Genomic DNA, 21,655 nt, shown 5'->3' with positions numbered 1-21,655 from the left:
GCCCTGTGTGAGAGCGGCGTCCTGCCGCCGGCTCCGCCCCCTGTGACGCTCCTTCGAAGGGCCTTCCCTCCCGACGTCCTATCTTCTTCCGGGTCATGACCTTCTCTCCCTTTGGTGAAGCGCGGCTGTTGCTGGGGCCCGGCTCTTTTTCCTGACGGAGTTTTCTTCTCCCCGGGATTGGAGTAAGTGAAAGGAGGCTGCGAGGGGAGGGGCTGGCCGCCCTGAGTCCCGCCTGTTAACTCCCCCTCCCCTCTGGCTCAGGGGCGCTTGCTCCTCTTCTCGCCCCGCCACGGAGCTGTTCCCTCCTCTCCGGTTCTACTTGCGTCGACACGGGAGAAGTGGGTGGCCCCTCCCCCTGCCTGCGCACCTGTCCGAGCGTGGCGGGGGGAAGTAACCCCTCCCATCCTCTCTCGGGGAGGAGAAGGGGCTCACTCCCCCCTCTGCCGGAGATAGGCCCCCCCGTGTGCCCAGGCACGCGCAAGAAAAGAGGGTTGACCCCCTGAAGAGGGGAGAATGAATCTCTCCAGGCCCCTACCACAGGAGAAAAGGGGGCTCCTGCCTTAAAACAAACCAGCCCTCCTTCCTTCTCTAGCTATGGTTGCAGTCACGCTGCAGGTTTATCTCCCGCATGCTGGAGCGGGTAGCATGGCAGTAAATTGAAGCACGGTGTCGATCGGGAATGGTCAGTTATTTTTTGTCCTCGTCCAAATTTCTTGGTCAAGGTAAAGGCGAGGTCCAGACTCCAAGAGAAACATGTTTCACCTGGCAATAACAATAATTAGAATAAGTAAGTAAAAAAGATATTGCGGACTTCTCAAAAGTGTCTGGTGGCTCGGCTTTGGCTACTGTCCACCTATTGTCTACTTTGGTCTATCTATGTATGTTTAGGTACAGCTTAAGCCTAAAAGTATGGGAGCAGTTTATCCACATTGGCCAGCTCCCTCCTCTGTGTACCTCTTCTTCGGTTTATGTTCATATGCGGAGCCCATCCTTGGGGTCTCTTCATTCCAGGGTGGCTTGCATTCCTATTGGGGCATGGTATGTCATCAATATGGGTGTCAGTGAATTTAACAAACCATTTCCTGTCTTTAAGGATTACTTGACAATTAGAGGGAAAAACAGTCTTATAAAAGAATGTGAATAAGAGTGACTACAAAGCGAAAGAGAGACAGAGCTAGCTGCAATAAACTTTTGTTATACAACATTGATTTCCAAAGCATGATTCACTGTATGTGGCAATAAAATGTTGAAAGCATTCAAGAAAAAAAATTCCATTACATGAACTGTTGTCCTTCTGTGATTCTGATCTAATGAATGCATCTTGACACTTAGAGAATGGCCTGGCAAAACACCTGTCAGCAAAAGTGATGAAAATACACCCTTACAGTTTGATCTGATAATAAATAGTAAATAAAGCAGTGACCATTTGTCAGTTTGTGTTCAGTAGAAACAGTACTTCCTTAGTACATCCTAGCCTAATGTATAAGATGTATGCATCCCGGTTTTCACGGATGTATCCCAATACAACATACAAATTAACTGTAATATAGTGCATTTGCTGGAAAATGTAGGGGTTATTCTTAATTTGACTGATATGGTGTCTAACTATAATAGAATAGTGTGATTTTATATATTCTGACATAGCAGAGTATACACCCAGATCACTCAAAGTTAAGGGCAGATTGTCGTTAACTTTGAGTTCTCTGGGAAATGAATCAATGTTACTTGAATGGAAACTTAATTACTGGCTGCTTTTATGAAGTTTGCAAGCACATATCCATTGTTACATATATTTTTTTTTTAGTAATTTGTATGAAAATTAACGGTTAATATAATCTACAACTTTGCATCCTTGACATGATAGATGTTTTAAAGTAATACTAACAAGTAGCGTAGGTCCAATATCTAATTTTTTTGTCTTTAAAGTTGTGTATAACAGAATGAACACATTAATTAAAGTTAATAAAAACAGTGCTAGAAAGCCAAACAGTATTGTTAGTGAAAACTCAAAAAACAAATACTGACCAATCTGTTTTGCACTTCTATTGAAAAATGAAAAAATAAACTATCAATCGTGAAAAATAAATTACTATAGCTAATTTGGTTAGCTACACTCTCTCCCCTAGAGTCATAATTAGTTCTTACTTTTCATGGCTAATACACCACCATGTGGACATCCTTATCCTTTTTGTAAAATATGTTGCAAATGCTTTAAAAGCAGCACTGATGATCAAACAATCTAATACCACATGGAGCTCAGATATAATAAAAATGTACTGTGGGTCAGCTGAGATGTTTAAACTTGTTGCTGGTTTTTGTGTTATGCTAGATGAAAAACATGGAGGCAGGGTTTAAGGTAGAATCTATATAAATGCAAGGGTTTCCCTAGGTGAAAATAAATCAGGGGCAGAATTAAACCCCCTGGGCTTTTCTCTGTCTCCAAAAGCTGAGAAATATCATAAGCATTCTTTGTTTCCTTAATATGTGTGTGTGCAACATGTTTATATAGACCGTGTCAGTAGGTTTAGGTAAAAAGGCATCACAAAGCCTACTATTAACAAATATTTTAATGAAGTAAAAAGAAAAGGAGTACTTGTGGCACCTTAGAGACTAACCAATTTATTTGAGCATGAGCTTTCGTGAGCTACAGCTCACTTCATCGGATGCATACCGTGGAAACTGCGGCAGACATTATATACACACAGAGATCATGAAACAATACCTCCTCCCACCCCACTCTCCTGTTGGTAATAGCTTATCTAAAGTGATCATCAAGTTGGGCCATTTCCAGCACAAATCCAGGTTTTCTCACCCTCCACCCCGCCACACACAAACTCACTCTCCTGCTGGTAATAGCCCATCCAAAGTGACAACTCTCTTCACAATGTGCATGATAATCAAGGTGGGCCATTTCCTGCCTATTTCCCCTTGTTTTTTCCTATCCCCCCCGCGACGTTCTTGTTAAACTTGGATTTAAACTTGGAGAGTGGTCAGTTTGGATGAGCTATTGCTAGCAGGAGAGTGAGTTTGTGTGTATGTGTGTGTGTGTCCCCGGGGAAAAAAAAGCTCACTTTGGATGAGCTATTACCAGCAGGAGAGTGAGTTTGTGTGTGTGGTTTTTGGAGGGGGGTGAGGGTGTGAGAGAACCTGGATTTATGCAGGAAATGGCCCACCTTGATTATCATGCACATTGTGAAGAGAGTTGTCACTTTGGATGGGCTATTACCAGCAGGAGAGTGAGTTTGTGTGTGGCGGGGTGGAGGGTGAGAAAACCTGGATTTGTGCTGGAAATGGCCCAACTTGATGATCACTTTAGATAAGCTATTACCAACAGGAGAGTGGGGTGGGAGGAGGTATTGTTTCATGATCTCTGTGTGTATATAATGTCTGCTGCAGTTTCCACGGTATGCATCCGATGAAGTGAGCTGTAGCTCACGAAAGCTCATGCTCAAATAAATTGGTTAGTCTCTAAGGTGCCACAAGTACTCCTTTTCTTTTTGCGGATACAGACTAACACGGCTGTTACTCTGAAACCTGTTATTTTAATGAAGTGTGTGTGGGTGGCAGGGGAATCAAGGAAAGCAGTTTATCTGGATTTGAACTTTCTCCTTCAGTGCCTTCCATCCAAATATGGGAACATCGTTTCTCATGCACTAGAACAAAGTGAAACTTGCTGATGTTGGACAATGAAAATAGATTAGTCAATGGAAAATAGCTGAACAAACAGTGTCAGTGATACTAAAAATACTACTTAAAATTTAAGTGTTTTTAACAGTAATGCTTTTTAAAAATATATTTTAACCTGAGAGCTTCCCTTTAATGGGAATTACGTATTATTAGGGAACAGTAAACATTTTATTTAGACGTCATAGGGCATTTTCTACCCTTTTGATTAAAGGTTAAAGGACACCATCAACCTGAATTTTTTAAATTAATTGTTTTTAAATGCAAGTTTTTTAGGGTATCCTTTTAAACAGCATGTCCTCAATTGATTTTTTTTTTTTTAAAAGATTCACATAGGGTTTTTTCCAGTTTCCCTGCTGATGTTATAAGGGTCAGCAAGGGCAGATAGGTGGCCCATGAGCAGCAATATAAAACATACTTGTGGCCATCTCCCTCTGGGTGCATGTCTGCCTAACAGCAGCAGTACTGAAATAAGACCTGCTAACTTCTAAGCTGCTTGTTGAGAACTGCGGAGGAATCTGTGATTAAGGAACTTTCATCCATAGGTGCTGACTCTGTGGGTACTCCAGGGCTGGAGCACTCACCGGGAAAAAAATAGAGTGCTCAGCACCCACCAATGGTCCTGCCAATCAGCTCCTCCTCCTCCCTCCCAGCACCTTCTGCCTGCTGGTGACCAGCTGTTCAGTGGTGTGCAGGAGGTGCTGGGGGGAGGGGGAGTAGTGGGGGCAGGAAGAGGCAGGGTAGTGGTGGGGACTTGGGAGAAGGGATGGGGGCGAGGCCTGGGGTAGAGCAGAGGTTGGGAAATTAGAAAGTTGGTGCCTCTGCTTTCATCCTATGTAGCTGTGTCTGGTCTTATGAAGGTGTATGGGGAGGGAGGGAAGGAGCTCTCTAGGTTTCTGTTGCTTCTCAAACCCATGCTTGGGTCTGGAAAGTGAAGGAGCCAGATCTCCTGGTCTTCTTCCACCTAACACCTGACTCGGATTGCTTCTGGCCCCATGTTGGGGTCTGGGTGGGGACCAGATGGAAATGCTGATTCAACCTAGTTCCTGATTTCTTGCCCCATACCCTAGCAGGGAAAGTGTAGCAGATGGCAGCATGCTCAATTACTTGGTCCAATATTTGGGTACTGCAAATCCACCTGTTTGGTTTTTTTTTGTCTAGTTTAGTATCTTATCATGAACTTCCCTACACTTGCAGGTTTCTTTTGCACACAACATTGTTTCAATATGAGTTTTGTTGAACTGAATAGAAAGAATAGATATAATTCATTTCTTGGTAGCTTGGGAAAATCAAGAAAACTTTTTATGGGGAGGTCTTTATGAGCTTAATATATCTATATGTTTCAGGATTGTTGCTATAGGGGCTCTTATGACTTTAAATGGAGATATTAGTCATTGGAATTTTTAAAAAATATATTCAGAAGGATTTCTGAATTTGGGTTTTCTTTGGCAAAAAAGGTTTAACAGACAGTCCCTGAGGAGCTGAAGACTACTCCTTTTTTCCTGTAAGGAGGTAAAAACAAATGTAATAATAATGCTGTACTACAAAACTTCTCCCTTTCTCAAGTAAGTCAGGAGTAAAATTTGTGTAGTGTTGTTGAATATCTTGAAGTTGAAGATATGAGCTTGACACCATTTTAAATCTCCTCTTGAAGCGCAGGGAACAGTCCTGCTCAAGTTCTCTCTGGACATATAAGTGGAGGTGAATAAAACAGTAACTAGAAGAAAAGGCTTCACTGAAAGGTGAGTGAGTGAGTGAAGTACAGTACCAGCAAAATTGGCAGAAAAATTCAATAAGAGTACAACTCTATCAGAGGAGAGGTAGAGTTTTCTGGTCAGTGCTAATGAGAGAGAGTTTTTAGGTATCCTTCTGGGATGCATTATCAGGAGTGTTGTAAGAAAGACACAAGAAGCAATTATTCTGCTGTACTCTTTGCTGATTAGGCCTCAACTGGAGTATTGTATCCAGTTATGGGTGCCACATTTCAGGAAAGAGATGGACAAATTGGAGAAAGTCCAGAGAAGAGCAACAAAAATGATTAAAGTTCTAGAGAACATGACCTATGAGTGAAGATTGAAAACATTGGGGTTGTTTAGTCTGGAGAAGAGAAGAATGAGAAGAGACATAACAGTTTTCAAGTACATAAAAGGTTGTTATAAAGAGGAGGGAGAAAAATTGTTCTCCTTAACCTCTGTGGATAGGCCAAGAAGCAATGGGCTTAAATTGCAGTAAAGGTGGTTTAGGTTGGACATTGGGAAAAACTTCCTAACTGTCAGGGTGGTAAAGCACTGGAATAAATTGCTCAGGGAGGATGTGGAATCTCCATCCTTGGAGATTAGACAAACACCTCTCAGGGATGGTCTAGATCAGGGGTTGGCAACCTATGGCACTCGTGCCAAAGATGGCACGCGAGCTGATTTTTAATGGCACGCAGCTGCCTGCCGGGCCCCAGCCGCTGGCCCCGCTCAGCCCACTGCCGAACCCAGGCCGGGACCCCGGCAGGCAGCAGTGTGCCATTAAAAATCCTGCCCGCCCTGGCCCGCTCTTCTCCGTGTGCCGCCCCCCCAGCGGGGGCAGGGTGAAGAAGCTTGGTCCTGCCGGCTGCTGCTGCAGGGCAGGCAAGCTCCCCCCTCCCCACCTCTTCCCCCAGCGTGCTGGGTTCCTGCCCCTCCTCCTCTCCCTCCCTGCCGCCGATCAGCTGATGGCCCTTGTGAAGGAGTGGGAGAAGCGGAGACACAGTGCATTCACTGCTCCGGGGAGGAGGTGGAGAAGAGGTGGGGGACGGGGTTTTGGGGAAGGGGGTGGAATCAGGGCATACCCCCTTCAACCCCCTGCTGTGAGCCGCTCTGGGCAGGTGGCTGGGAGCGCCCGCACGACCCTAGCCCACACCCACTGCCCTGACCCCTACACCCCCCACACACACTCCAGCCCCCTGCCCTGACCCCTGCACCCCCACACACACTCCCACCCCTCTGTCCTGACCCCTGCCCCCCCCGACCCCAGCCCTGACTCAAGCACCCTCCACACATACCCAGCCCCCCCATGCCCTGACTCCTGCACGCTCCTCAGACGCCCGCAGCCCCCTGCCCTGACTCTTGCACCCCCCACATTCCCACCCCCACCCTGAGCACCAAACGGGAGCTCCTGCACCCCCCGCCCCATTCCCACCTGCACCCCTCACACCAAATGGGAGCTGCCCAGGTAAGTACTCCACACCCAAACCTCCTGCCCCAACCCTGAGCCCCGCTCCCTCATTCTAGCTCCTGGCCAGACCCTACACCCCAACCCCCAGCCTGCTTCTTCACCCCCAGCCCTGTGCTCAGTGCACTCCCACCCTTAGCTCAGTGCAGAGAGAGAGGAAGAGAATGGGCTAGAACCAGGGAGAAGGTAGGTACCGACTCTGTGTGGGCAAGGCTGGGATCCCAGACCGGCAGCGGGCTGAGAGGGGCTGGCAGCCAGGACCCTGGTGCGGATGGAACCCCAGACTGGAAGCGGGCTGAGCCGCTCAGCCCACTGCTGGTCTGGGGTTCTGGCTGCCGGCCCCTTGCCAGCCGGGGTCCCGGCCGCAGGTCCCGCTCAGCCTGCTGCCGGCCTAGGTGAATGGAACCCCAGGCTGGCAGCGGGCTGAGCGGGTCGGCAGCGTAAGATCAGCATTTTACTTTTAAATGAAGCTTCTTAAACATTTTGAAAACCTTGTTTACTTTACATATGACAATAGTTTAGTTATATAATATATAGACTTACAGAGAGAGACCTTCTAAAAAACGTTAAAATGTATGACTGGCATGCGAAACCTTAAAATAAAGTGAATAAATGAAGACTCGGCACACCACTTCTGAAAGGTTGCCGACCCCGGGTCTAGATAATACTTCGCCCTGCCATGAGTTCAGGGAGCTGGACTAGATGACCTCTTGAGGTCCCTCCCAGTCCTATGATTCTATTGTGACTCTAGTTACCCATACTGACTGATGATCATTAACTTGGAACAAATCAGATTCCAACAGCCATGGAGTGGTGAGAAATTGCTTGGAGTGAGTATTGTAGTGCTGCTGTTGATAAACTTCTCTATTGGTGTTTCACTTTCAACTCAGTGTGGTTTTTTTGTGTGGAGGGAGGTAGTGAGAAGATAAATCTTATTAGAGGGTGGACTTCTCCTGTCCCTCTGCAATTATTTTAAAATAAACTTTTATGCTCATTAGGGGTGCCAAATTGAGAGAACTGAATATATGAAATTATCAGCAGAACACGTACAACATAGGCATCAGCAGCAGCTTCCCCACACTGTCTAGTCAGTATGCTTCAATTGTTAACTTCTTTGTGGGGGAACTGAAGAGATGCCATATGTTAATGACTTTTGGCTGCTACTATATTTGATCCTGTGACCTTCAGATGAAAGATTCTCTTGTGTCTTAGTAGTTCGCTTAGCCATCCAGTCTTTCTCCTGCTCTTCAGTTAGTATTGACTAATGTCCACCATAGGTTGTGTGGTATGGATGCTATAAATGGACATCAGAGGGGGATAGTGTAGGTATACTGTCAATATTGCATATAGCAGCACAGCAGGCCCAGAAAAAACAAAATAGACATTCTTTCTGGCTATGGTAGATGGAGAGCTGTGATAGGTGAAAGCTCTTCCACAACAGAATTGCAATTGGACTATCTTGCCCTTATTGCGTGCTCTTTGCTGTGGCATCCTTATACTCTGAGACCAAGTCTATACTGTGAAAATATATCGTTAGAAAATGTTAACTAACCAATTTCAACTAATATGATGTTACACATATCTTTAGTACCTAGTGATGACAGGGACAAGTCTTATTTAAAAATGTTTAGCTGGTCATGGTTGGGGTGACAATATATAGATGTTTAGCTGGTCATGGTTATTCTCTTGTGACAGAATATATAGATCTCCTCTCTGGGCTAGCAAGGAAGCACTGTCTAAAAAGGGACACAGCTGTTTGGAGTGATTGCAAAGGCATTTGGGAGGGGATGGAAACAGTTTAGAGAAAAGGAAGGTTTCCTTTCTCGCTTCATATAAGATGTAAGTTGCTGGAAGACATAAGAGAGGAAGGAGTCACTGTTGGCATGTTCTCCAGTGTCTAGGGAAACCTTGCCGATAGGGCTGGAAGGACTGTGGGGTGTCTGGGCAAGGTAAATGGACTGACTTGTGAAACCCAGATGACCAGGGTAGGAACTGATTAAGCTGTAGGTGAGTCAAGTAAACTGTTTTCTTGTTGTGGCTTAATAAAGCAAACGTTGAGAAGGGGAAGAATGTTAAATGAATGACCCGTGGTTGGGATATGAATATTTCTAGAGCCCAGGAGGATGGGAAACTAAGGCATGGTGGCGTACCCAGACTGGAAGGGGAGTGGCACCCTGCTACACCCTAGTAAATACATTTTCTAGTGGAATTCTATTTTTCCTGAGAAAAGGCCCTAGTGTATTAAGCTCTGAGGTTCTCAAACACTCCGGTGATGGGTGCTTTATAGGAACCTGAATAGATTTTTTGCATCTTTCTCTATCTCTGATTAGTTACTCTAGGATGTGTTCAGTTACACATAGGTTTCTTTAATTTTTATAATCTCAGATCACCTGCTTTTTCAGTATTACTACCTCATAATTTAATTCCAAATCCTAACAATTTACAGCTTGAAAAAAGGCAAAAGCACTGACACTCATGCCATTGTAATTTGACAAGAATTAAAATATAATCCATTGAAGAATAAGAAACTCCCTGTTAGAACTGTTTATAAGCTATGCTTACTGTCCATGCACTGTGTTTTGAATCAAGTTTCAAATAGCTTCTTGCTCTTAATTAAAGTAAAGATTGCTATCTTGTTTGGAAACTTCCAAGAAGGGAACAATTTAGTGTGACTATGTCTTGCTACTTGTATCGATACAACATTTTTTAAAAGATTTGGCATCTGCTCTCTGTACAGCTGGCCTTAACACCGGCTTCATTGAACTCCATTCAAAATACTGCTAGGATCATATTCCTAACTGGTTGTTCTATCCATGGCCCTCTCTCCATTGCATCAAAGAATAGCTCTTTGTCTTTGCATTTAAGGACCTTCACCATTTACCCCGGCCCTATCTACCAGATAGCTCAGTAAATTAGTAATCAGCCTCCATTTTTGCTTTGCCAGTGTCAAAGTTTGACTCAGACTCACAATTTATCAGACCACTCTGTTTTATTAGCAAAGCTGCTCTGCTAATACATTTAGAAGTGAGCCCCCCGAGTGGGGCTTGTGTCTCTTAATTTATACAGTTTTTGGAGAACAAGTTACAGAGAAGTTACAGAAAAAAGATTTTAGTCACCACCCTTCGAGATCCCTGAGATCAGTCACGTATCTTCAATTACCTGCCACCCTTAACAATCTCCTTTAACAACTTCCAGTTAACTTAACTAATTGCCCTTCACACCTTCCATTCTGATGCCTGCTTCTTAGACGTGCTGGCTCTATCTTAATTGCTTCTCCATTCAAAAGCTAACTGTCCCTACATGTGCTCCCTCAGATACTTTGTAACATGTTTTGGCATGCCCTGTCATGTACAATGTATCCAGCATGTCCCCTTATACAACGCTATACTTATACAATGTTATACTTCCACACCAGCAATGGCATCTTTGATTGTCCACCTGTCTTTCTCCCCTACAGCTCTCTATTGCATGGGAAGAACTCCCATTCAAAACTCATTAAGCTATCACCTTTTTCTAAACCCTTACTTAAAGTCTACCTCTGCCATGATGCCTGCAAATCACTACTGTCTCGCATTGGTTGGGCAAGTGGCGAACTGAAAGTTCTAGTTTTCTAAGTTGTTAATTTTGTTATCTCCTACTCATTCGCACCCTGTTTCTCTTTAGTTCACCTGTCCTGTCCTCTTGGCTCCAGGATTTGAAAGCCATTGAAGACAGGGTGTGTCTTTGTGTCTAGCACAATGGCGCCCAGACCCTTGTCTGGGATTCCTCGGTGCTACTACAGTACAAATAATTTTTAAAAATTACTACATCTCACAGTCTTTCTCTGTAAATAGTCTGTTTCTAGTAGTTTCCTGTCTAGTTTAAAATTAAACTTGAACCGCTGTGTATTTTTTGAAGCAGTCATTATCCTCCTGAGACTACAGCTTCTGATTAGTCTTTTTTGCCTTGGCTTTTTTCATTATTCTATTCAGGAGCTTTTCTGCAGATCCAGCATCCTAAAAAAAAGGAGTTCCATTCACATGATACTGAATTTGTCGGAATATAGGACCATGATTTTGTATTAGATTTCTTTTTTGTTTTTAAATAGTGTATTTTGGACACATTGTCTTATGTAGCCAGGCTCATGTTGTTCTAGGAAGATGTCCAACCAATAAATCAGATGGATCTCTTGCACTGTCAGTCCTGTCTCTTAACTGAAACAAAGGTGTCCTTATTTTACCACCTCCCTCTCCCCGTTTGCTTCTCATTGGGATTTTGAATACTTCCTGGACATATTTGATAGTGTGTAGTGTTAAAATTTAATAGTTTAGATACCCAAATCTCCATAAAGCGGATTACATCCTTCCACTTGGTTCCCTCTGGTGGGCCCATGTAGGGGCAATTTACTTAGAGCAAATAATACCCAGCAGTGCTAAATTATGGCAAAGAAAATTATAGACCTTAAGAGTGATTCAGATTTTTGGAGCGTGGGCTGTATCTTTGAGGCCAGAAAATATAGTCATCCATTAAGGATGATCGTTTCTCAGAGTACCTACCTTAGCTTTGAGATTCCCAAATATGACCTATCTTCTTTTCCCATCTCCCTCATCTTATCCAAGTGAGCATACAGTAAAAAGCACTGATACCTGCATGGTCATTTTTAATTTAGTCTGTTCCATTAAAAGCTTGTTCAGAAAGTTGGGAGGAAACTGACCCGTCAGTGTTTACCTTTAGCTCCTTTGGCATTCTGCACCAAACTCATTACATAACTATTATCTGTATAGTGGTTGCCAAATATGGAGAGAGAAATATGGAAAATTAACACATTTCAGGCAATATTCTTAAAGAGAAATCCTAGGAGCTTACCAATTTGTGTCCTGTCTCACTAGTTAGTGCTGCCCCATGATGAAATATACTAGCGTCTCTAAATAAATGCACAGACTTCATCTTTTATACGTCTATCCAAATAATCACTTCAGATCTTAATGGTGTTTGCCTGGCATTTTAAAGCCCATTTTTCTCCCAGAGCAATTGCTCTACTTTCCTAATATTATCCTTGTGCTTTACTGCTAATATTTCTTTCAGAGCAATTGCTTGTTTCCCTTGATATTCTTTATCCAGCATTTCTGGTAATAGATCTCTCAGAGGAATTTATACATATAAAAAAAGTTCTTTCCAGACATTTATTGCCAAAAAATCTTTCAGCATCACTCTGTTCTTAATATCTTAGTAAGTTTTCATCTGTGTTAAAATTCTGTCTACATTGATTTATTCACTACTGACAAGCTAGTTACTATCTTAGAATAACTTTTTAGGGTTTTTGCAATGAAACTAGCAACCTTCCCCCAATGCTTCCTTTGTTACTCTTGAAACTTCTCCTGTCAAATAGTGTTCCTGACCACAAGTCATTGTGCATTTTCTTACATGTAGGTCTGTGACATGAGATCATCAGCTCCCCTCTCTCTCATAGGCTTACTCGTGAACCTACATAATACTTAGCATTTAAAGCACCAGTCATTCAAAGATCTCAAAACATTTAACAGATGCTAATTAAGTCTTCCATCCATCATTTTAGGTGGCTTATTTTACCCATATTATAAATATGTTAACTTGGTACACATAAGCAACAATGCAATTTGAGATGGCTGACTGAGCTTTAAAGAATTTAATGATGAACTGCAAGCATACTCGTGTTGTGGCCTATCATGAAATATGTTACAATGAGGGTATCTGGTTAGTCTTCTCCCATTTAAAGAGTTCATTGCGTCAGGGGTATCTAAATGTTTTTCAGGAATGATTAACAGTTTTTTTACTTTGGCTGAACACAACTTTATTTGGTAAGTTAATGACTGAACATTATCTGATAAGAGAGAATTCAAGAGCACTAATGTTACAAAGTTGAGTGATTATGTATTCTGTAAATCCTAGGTGAAGTCAGTGGAACAACTCGTGAATAAGATCTGGGCACTAGAAGACTTAATTGGGGAAATGTAGCCTTGAACAGACATCTGTTTATGCTTTTAGGGCCTTTTCTCACTTCATATGAAAATAGTTTCTTTATAGGAATTACGCCACTAATCCATTCTAAATGGAGAATGGGAATGACCTTTTTATTGTCATGCTTCCCTTCCCTCCCTTCTGTTCTTCTGTTTCCTTCATTGGATTGTTAGGGTAGGTCTTCACTACCTGCTGGATTGGTGGGTAGTGATCCATTTATCGCGTCTCGTCTAGACATGAGACATCGATCCCCAAATGTGCTCCCCATTGACTCCGGAACTCCAGCTCGTGAGAGGCGGAAGCGGTGTCGACGGGGGAGCGGAAGCGGTCGACTCGCCGCCATCCTCACAGCCAGCTAAGTCAACCTAAGATATGCCGACTTCACCTATTCACGTAGCTGAAGTTGCGTATCTTAGGTCGGAAGCCGCCCCCTCCCCCCCAGTGTAGACCAGGGCTTAGTCAGTGCTTTCAATTTCTGAGGCCTTGTCTACACTACAAAGTTTTGTTGGCAAAAGTTATGCCGCTTTAATAAAAGTGCTTTCATTAAAACTGCTGTTGCATGTCCACACTAGCTCTGTGTGTCGGCAGAGCCTGTCCACACTAGCAGCTCTTACATCGACATAGAGACCAGTGCACTGTGGTAGCTATCCCACTATGCAACTGGCCGCAGGGTGCTTTGGGAAGGGTTTGCAATGCCTCATGGGGCAGGGACAGTGTCACATGATGCAGGTTTCTCAATCCCATGGTTCCAGGGGCATCCTAGTAGATTATCAGCTGCTTTTTCAGCTGAAGTGGGGGATGTGGTAGAGAGGAAAGTGGTGTGTCTGGGGCAGGGGAGACAGCAGGAAGACCGATCTAACCTGGGACATCCTCCCCCCAACCCCCCACATCAGCCCCCTGCTCGGCACAGCAGTCTCTCCGGAAGCAGCCCACTCTGTCAGCCTGCCTGCCTATGATTCTGTGATTCCCTTCCTGAAGCTGCTGGGAGCAGTATCCTGAGCAGCTCTGTTGTGAGCTCTCCGTGCTGAGGAATGTCAAAGCAGCACAGCAGTCCCTCCCCCCTCCACAGCAGCAGTCTGCCTGCCGCTGTGTTCCTAGTGCAGGACAGAACAGGAGCATTCCAATGATTTGTTCTTTGTTTCCCAAAGGAAGCAGCATGCTCAGCTGTCAGATGCTTCCCAGAGCTTTGAAAGGGGAGGGGTGCATTCCTGCAGGGCAGCAGAGATCAAAACAGTGAGCAGAGCGGTCACAGCATTGTGGGATACTGGTGGAAGCCAGTTCTGTCAACAAAACAAACAGTGTCTACACTGATGCTTTCTCACTTTAACTTCGCTGCAAAAGGCTTTATGCCTCTCATTGAGGTGGTTTTATTTTGTCGGCAAACCAGCAGAGTTTTGCCACCAAAAATAGTTTTGTAGTGTGTACACCTCCTGACAAAACTTTGTAGTGTAGACAAGACCCGAGAGAGCTGATCAAGATGACACCTCTGGCAGAAGACTGATTGAGACTGCAAGCTGATTATCAAATCACTGGCACACACCACCAGTCAGTCTTACACCTATTATACTAGTACAAAATCACTGAAGAGCTCTCAAAAATGTTAGCCAATGCTATGAGGAAAATCCGTGGACAAATTAGTAGAGTCCTGCAAATCCACAAATATCCACTTTATATATATCTGCGCAGGGCTCTACAAATTAGAAACACTGACTTACTATGGTGTGCAACCAAAAATTGGTAGTGGCATGGCAGAGTTCTTACTTGAATCACTTATGGCATGTCTACGTGTAAAGGCTGCAGTGGAACAGCAGCACTGGTGCAGCGCTTCAATGAAGACGATACCTATGCCGATGGGAGGACTTCTCTCTTTGGTATAGGTACTCCACTTCCGCGAGAGGCGGTAGCTGTGTCAATGGGAGAAGCCATCCTGTCAACTCAGTTGTCTACACAAGGGGTTAGGTTGGTAGAACTATGACACTCAGGAGTGTGGATTTTTGATACCATTATGCTGTAGTTATACCATTGTAAGTTTATAGTGTAGACCTGGCCTTAGTTGGATGCAGATATTGAGTCTGTCATCTGCAGTTTTAGGATCACTTGTTAATTTGCTGACAGGAACATTTAGCAATTTGTGCAGTTCAAATTTTGCTGCATTAGGGGTATAGTGTAGTATTAGACTTCCACACAGTAATGTGGAGCAGGGGCTTGAAAGAAAATACCACAGCAATTATATTAATGTGGAGGAGTGTTTAAAACACTTCAAATAATGTAAATATTCTTCAAGTGCTTGCTAACGTTGATTCCATGTTTGGGGTGTGTGCGCCGTGTCCATTTGCGTCCCATTATGCCATTACCCTGCAGGTGCAGAAAGACTCAAGCTTCGGTAGAGCTGTGCTGCAGGCTGCAAGACAGTGAACTCCGAGCCCACCTCCTGGGATACTGCTTGTGAGTTACGTAACGTGGAATCGACATGAGCAAGTGCTCAAAGAGGAAAAAATGATTAGCTACCTTTTGTAACGGTTGTTCTTCGAGTTATGTTGCTCATGTTCATTCCATGATCCACCCTCCTACCCGCCATTGGAGCTGACAGCAAGAAGGAACTGAGAGGGTGTAGGGCTGGCAGTGCCTCGTATACTGGCGCATGAGCACGGCACTCCAGAGGGCGCCAGAGCCAACCCTATGGATACCACCAGGGGAAAAATTTCTAACAGTGGTACACGCAGCGTGTGCACATCTAACACGGAATGGACATGAGCAACACATCTAGAAGAACAACAGTTAAGAAAGGTAGGTAACTGGTTTTTTTTCTCATTGTGGCAACAGGGAGACTATTTCAGAGGCTGGAAAATTAAGAGGCTTCTATGTTGCTTGGATTTATGTAAATTTCTTTTGTGAGCATTATAGACTGTTAGGGTATGTCTACACAGAAACTAGACACCCCTGGCTGGCCCGTGCTGGGCTTGGGCTGTGGGGCTGTTTTATTGCTGTGTAAAATTCTGGGCTCTAGGACCCTGCAGGGTGGGAAGCCCAGGTTCCAGCTCAAGCTTGGAAGTTTGCACAGCAGTGAAACAGCGCTGCATCCTGAGCCCCGGAGCCGAGTCAGCTAGCATGGGCCAGCCAGGGATTTTTCTTTGCTGTGTAGACATGCCCTTAAGGCTTAGAGCAGTACTACTCAAAGTGGTGGTCTGGTCCGCGAGCCATCGGCTGCCGGTCTGCGCACACATTGGGAAAAAAAATTGCTGGTCCCCCACATCAGATAGCTTGAGAAGCACTGGCTTAGAGTCCCTGCTGGGCAGCATATTGGCTTGATTGAGAGGTTCTAATCTTTCTGGCCCCAAACTTCCCATCACCCGCTCAGTTGCACATTTGGTAGAAATAGTGGGAGCTCTAGTGCAGACAGGACTTTAGCTGAATATCATCATTATAAGCACTGTTGTTTAACCTGAAGGTCTAACTGTCCTCTAATGATGCTTAAAATGTCAGCTTTCATGATAAAGTGGTTAGAACAGTAGTGGTTGCCTAGAGCGTGGTTTACACTAGCATTCTCACTCATGATACCTATTGGGGCTGAAAAGTCGTAGAATTCTCTGCCATTCCTGGGGGGGAAAGCTTAGTTTAAACAAGATCTAAGTGACCTAAGTAGCCTCAGTGAGAGGAGAGATTATTTCTTAAAATGACAACTAAAAATTAAATAAAATACCACCTTGTATAAAATACTGACTCTTTCCTTCCTCCTTAAAGGGACACTGCTAGATACTTTTGGACCCAAAATTCAGCTTTTCTGTGTGGCTTTCAAAAAGAAAATTTCAAAAACTTGAATGAAGAGAATTTCAATTAAAATATTTTGTTTTATAGTGAGGGAAGGGGTTGGCTTTAAACATAAAAATGAGTTGTTTGTGCCCCAAATGTGGCAGTGCTAAGCTATTGTAATGTGAGTAATTTACAGTGAAATTGACGATTCTGTTTTCATTGTCCAAGGGAGTGAAGTACCAAAAAAAACAAAACATAAATGATTAATAGTATTTGATATTTGAAGATCCTTTCAGTTTTAATCAAAGGTAATGGTAGTGACATAGCTAAGGATGGAGATGTTGAAAAATGACTTTTGACCTTTTGTCCCTCTATTTTTATGACAATTTCTAATAGGGACTGGATTTTAGGATTTCTATTATAGGGTGATTCACCAGGTATTAACTCCTTGCCACTGGTTGGTTGAATGGATCCTCATTAAGTGGAGTTTTTGCTTCTGGCAGAAGTCATTGCTATTTATTTCATTAGGCAGTACTGTTTCTCTGGGAGATGTCCCAGTGAAGTTGCCTCCTTAGGGCATGGCTACACTTGCAGATGTAGAGCGCTTTGAGCTAAACCAGCCTTTGGAGAGTGCAGAAGGGAAAGCGCTGCAATCTGTCCACACTGACAGCTTCAAGCGCACTTGCGTGGCCACATTTGCGGCAGCAACATTGGGAGTGGTGCATTATGGACAGCTATCCCACGGAGCCCCTCTTCCTATTCTGGCTCTGTGGCTTATGGGAAGGGGGTGGGGAGTGCGGGGGCATTCTGGGTCCTGTCCCAACACTACGTGATGCATCGGTTCGCGTCCCAGCAATCCCTGTGCTTCCGTCCGCATTGCCATCTTTCAACGTTTTTTGTACTGTGCGCTCTGTCTTTGCTTTCAGTCTGCGGGAATGGAGCCTGAACTGCTGAGGAATATGCTGACGAGTCTCGCCAGCACTTCACATTTTGGCAGTCGAGTTACTCCTTAAGATCCAAACTGACAGTGAGGACTCTGATGATGATATCAACTCGAGTAATACATATGACACAAAATTGCTTGTGGTATTCACGGACATGCTCACCACCGTGGAACTCTGCTTTTGTGCTCAGGAAACAAGCACTGAGTGGTGGGATCACATCGTCATGGAAGTCTGGGATGACGAGCAGTGGCTGCAGAACTTTCGGATGAGAAAAGCCACTTTCATGGCTCTGTGATGAGCTCGCCCCCAAACTGCGGTGCAAGGACACGGGATTGAGAGCTGCCCTGACAGTGGAGAAGCGGGTGGCTATTGCAGTCTAGAAGCTGACAACTCCAGACAGCTACCGATCGGACGCTAACGAGTTTGGATGGGAAAGTCTACCGTTGGAGTAGTGTTAATGCAAGTTTGCAGGGCCATTAATCACATCCTGCCCAGAAGAACTGTGACTCTGGGTAACATGCATGACATTGTGGCTGGCTTTGTACAAGTGGGTTTCCCTGACTGCAGAAGGGCGATAGATGGGACGCATATTCCAATTCTAGCATCAGCCCACCTAGCCTCCGAGTATATTAATCGGAAGGGGTATTTCTCTATTGTTCTCCAGGCGCTTGTGGATCACTGTGGGCATTTCACTGACAGTAACGCAGGCTGGCCTGGAAAGGTGCATGACACATGCATTTTTCGGAACACTGGCCTGTACAGGAAGCGGCAAGCTGGGACTTTTTTCCCAGACCAGAAGATCACCATAGGAGAAATTGAAATGCCCATTGTGATCCTTGGAGACCCCGCTTACCCTTTAATGCCATGGCTCATGAAACCCTACACAGGGAGCCTTAACAGCAGCAAGGAGCGGCTCAACAACAGGCTGAGCCGATGCGGAATGACTGTGGAGTGTGCTTTTGGCCATTTAAAGGGCCGCTGGCGCTCTCTGTATGGGAGGCTGGACCTGGCAGATGACAGCATCCCCGCGGTTATATCCGCATGCTGTACCCTCCATAACATTTGTGAAGGGAAGAGTGAAAGATTCACTCAGGCGTGGAACTTGGAGGTTCAACACCTGGAAGCTGAATATGGACAGCCAGAGAGCAGGGCTATTAGAGGGGGCCCAGCGCGGGGCTTCAAAGATTAGGGATGCCTTGAGGGAGCAATTTGAGGCTGAAAGCCACCAGTAATGTTTGGTGCCCTGCATGGGAGTGAAGTACAGTGGTTCCAATGTTAGTAGGAATCTGTGTTTGCTACGCTGACTTGCAGTGCCTGTTGTTTTCCTGGCCTAAGGTATCTTTTACTTTATGCAGTAATAAAGAATGTTTTCAAAGCCAAAAAATCCATTTATTGAAAAGAAAATTCATTTATTGAAAAGAAACACAAATGCTTGGGAAACAGAAAGGGCAAAGGGGTGGGGTGGGAAACGGTACAATCACAAATTTGCGTATGTCCTGTTATCATACTCAGCCTTCCTGTCTGGAGTGCTGTGCAATGAGTGCTGCACTTCAGCGTGGCTTTAATGCTTGGTGATGGGGGTTGAGTGCAGTGGGTAAGGGTCATAGTTTTCAGGGCTGGGTGGTGAAGCTACAGGTGTTGGAGGGAGCTGGGTGGTGATAAGAACCCTGATGTTGGGGAAAGTGGGTTGGATGTGACAAGGGGGCACAAGGGAAAGAGTTTGGGGACTATGGATACGGGGGGAGGGGTGGAGCGGGCAGGCACGGTAGAGCTCCACCTGCATGGCTATGAGCGTCTGGATCGAGTCCGCGTGGCGCTCCATGATGCTTATTAGCTGATCCATGCTTTGCTGGCACAAAAGCACAGAGCTCCGGCAGCACTCTTTATTCTGCTGGTGGATCCTCCTTTCGCACTCCCTCCACTCCTGCGCTTTTACATTCTCATTAAGGGACTGCTGCATTACTTTATGCAGCATGTCTCCTTTGCTTCTACTTGATCTTTTCCTTATTCTTTGGAGTCTTTCGGCCGGTGATAACATGGGCGGCTGAGATCTTAAGGTTGCATCTGTAAAGGCAAAATGCAATACTTAACAGAGGCATCATTGTTCACACCAGTCAGAGCAATGATTCCCCTCTACTTAAGGGCAAGCACAGTTTACCCAATAGCATAATTTGCCCCTCCCAATGCGAGTGCACATAATTCACGGGGGCCCCAAAATGGTGAGTAAGCACATGGTCAAGGGGGACTGATTGTTTCATGGCCGTACTGTCCTCTAGGTTGGGGAGAGCCAACAGCTGCAGGGGGCCCCTATACTGAACACTTTCCCCACATTTTCCACAGGAGTTTGTCCTGGAAGATATTTCGCTGCTGACCTGGGTAGTCTTCTACTACAATGCGGTTTCCACCCTGGCCCATATACAGCTTGCCTGTGTGCAGCAATGGTCCCCCCACCCCTCATGGCACAGTGGCATGGACATGTTAGCCTGACTGGGACAAGGACCACAGTGGCTCTCCCAAGAAACCTGCACAAGCGCATTGCCCAAGTTCTGGATGAGACCTTTGAGGAGATCACTGAGGCCGATTACCATGATGTGAGAGAGCACATCAACGCCCTATTCCGCATCTAGGCCTGCATACAGCCCTAACCCTCCTCACCTCGAACCCCAACTTCCTTCCCAAAATAAAACCCACTTACCGGGAACCTCCTCTGGTGTTTGTCCCTCCCCAAGCACCGGCCGCCGCGACTGGCTACCTTCCTCCTGGCTGCATGCATCTAGGGATTCCAGGGTGTCTTCCTTCTCAGCACCCTCGCTCCCGCTTTCCTCCTCCTCCTCCTGCCTTGTTGAACTGGGCTCTGAAGTGTCCATGGTGGTCCTTGGAGTGGAGGTGGGGTTGTCCCCCAAGTATCGCATCCCGCTCTTTGTAGAAACGGCAGGTTTCGGGGGCACCACCGGAGCGGCAGTTTGCCTCGCGGGCTTTGCGATAGGCATTCCACAGCTCCTTCACTTTAACCCTGCACTGCAGTGCATCCTGGTCATGGCCCGTTTCCATCATGTCCCTTCGTATCTGCCCAAAGGTGTCGTAATTCCTACGGCTGGAGCACAGCTGGGACTGGACAGCTTTTTCCCACCAAACACTGATGAGGTCCAACACCTCGCCATTGCTCCATACTGGGAATCGTCTGGCGCGTGGAGGCATGGTCACTTGGAAAGATGCGCTGAGAGCACTCCATGCTTGGCTGAGCAAACAGGAAGGGGATTTTCAAAATTCCCAGAGAATTTAAAGGGCAGGTCTGACGGTTGGTCACGCTGAGGGCAGGGCAGTAGAGTTCAAAGTGATGAGCAGAGTGGCTAGAACAGGCATTGTGGGAGACTTCTGGAGGCCAATCAGACCAGGGCGTCCACACTGGCGCCGCAGTGCTCCAGCGGGGGTCATCAAACATTATTCCACTTGCTGAGGTGGATTACCAGGAGCACTCTAGCCGCAGAGTTAGAGCGCTCTACGTGCCTTGCCAGTGTGGACGCGTCGTGAGTTAGAGCACATGGGGCTGCTTTAATGCGCTCTAACTCACAAGTGTAGCCATGCCCTTAGTTAAGCACAGCCTCTTGCATTAAAGAGAAGTTAACTAGTTTTTGTTCTGAGTAATTGCTTGTGAAGGGAAGGTTAGTAACAGCGTCAGATGCCAAAGCTCTGAGGTAACTCTGAAGTAGCTATTCTAACTACAGTGAGGGCTTGTCTACACTGGCAATTTACAGCACTGCAACTTTCTCGCTCAGTGGTGTGAAAAAAAACACCCCCCTCAGCGCAGCAAGTTTCAGCACTGTAATGTGCCAATAACCAAAGCTTTCTCCCAGCACTCTGCCATGACTGCACAAGCCACGTTAAAGCTGCAGCGCTTTAGCGTTGCCAATGTAGACGAGCCCTGATAGCTTGCAATATTCCCTTCAATCCCAACTGTTGTCAGCAGTTACTCTTGTATATATGTTTATTCCTACATGGAGTTCTTTGAAGAACTGATTGCAGGGTCAGGCATTTACTCGGCAAATCTAACCCTGATGTGGAAGGTGTGATGTTTTGGGATTCACCCAGGCCAGTAAGGC

General features: G+C 45.4%; 1 protein-coding gene across 5 annotated transcripts in view; it reads left to right on the top strand.

Annotated features, from left to right (window-relative positions):
- The first annotated feature begins 60 nt into the window (after nucleotides 1-60).
- Nucleotides 61-21,655, top strand: part of CMC2 (C-X9-C motif containing 2) — a 48,133-nt gene continuing 26,538 nt past the window's right edge. Inside the window, exons 1-2 of one of the 5 annotated variants that reach the window (XM_077830967.1) lie at nucleotides 101-182; nucleotides 723-787. The gene's annotated coding sequence lies outside the window, so the exon portion shown is untranslated. Of the gene's footprint in view, nucleotides 183-722; nucleotides 788-5,358; nucleotides 5,427-15,126; nucleotides 15,307-21,655 lie in introns of those variants that run through there. The other 4 variants (XM_077830962.1, XM_077830966.1, XM_077830965.1 and 1 more) reach the window with 4 other exon arrangements.

This window comes from Eretmochelys imbricata, chromosome 12 (assembly GCF_965152235.1).
Source record: "Eretmochelys imbricata isolate rEreImb1 chromosome 12, rEreImb1.hap1, whole genome shotgun sequence".
Lineage (NCBI taxonomy): Eukaryota > Metazoa > Chordata > Testudines > Cheloniidae > Eretmochelys > Eretmochelys imbricata.
This window is presented reverse-complemented; position numbering and strand designations above follow the sequence as displayed.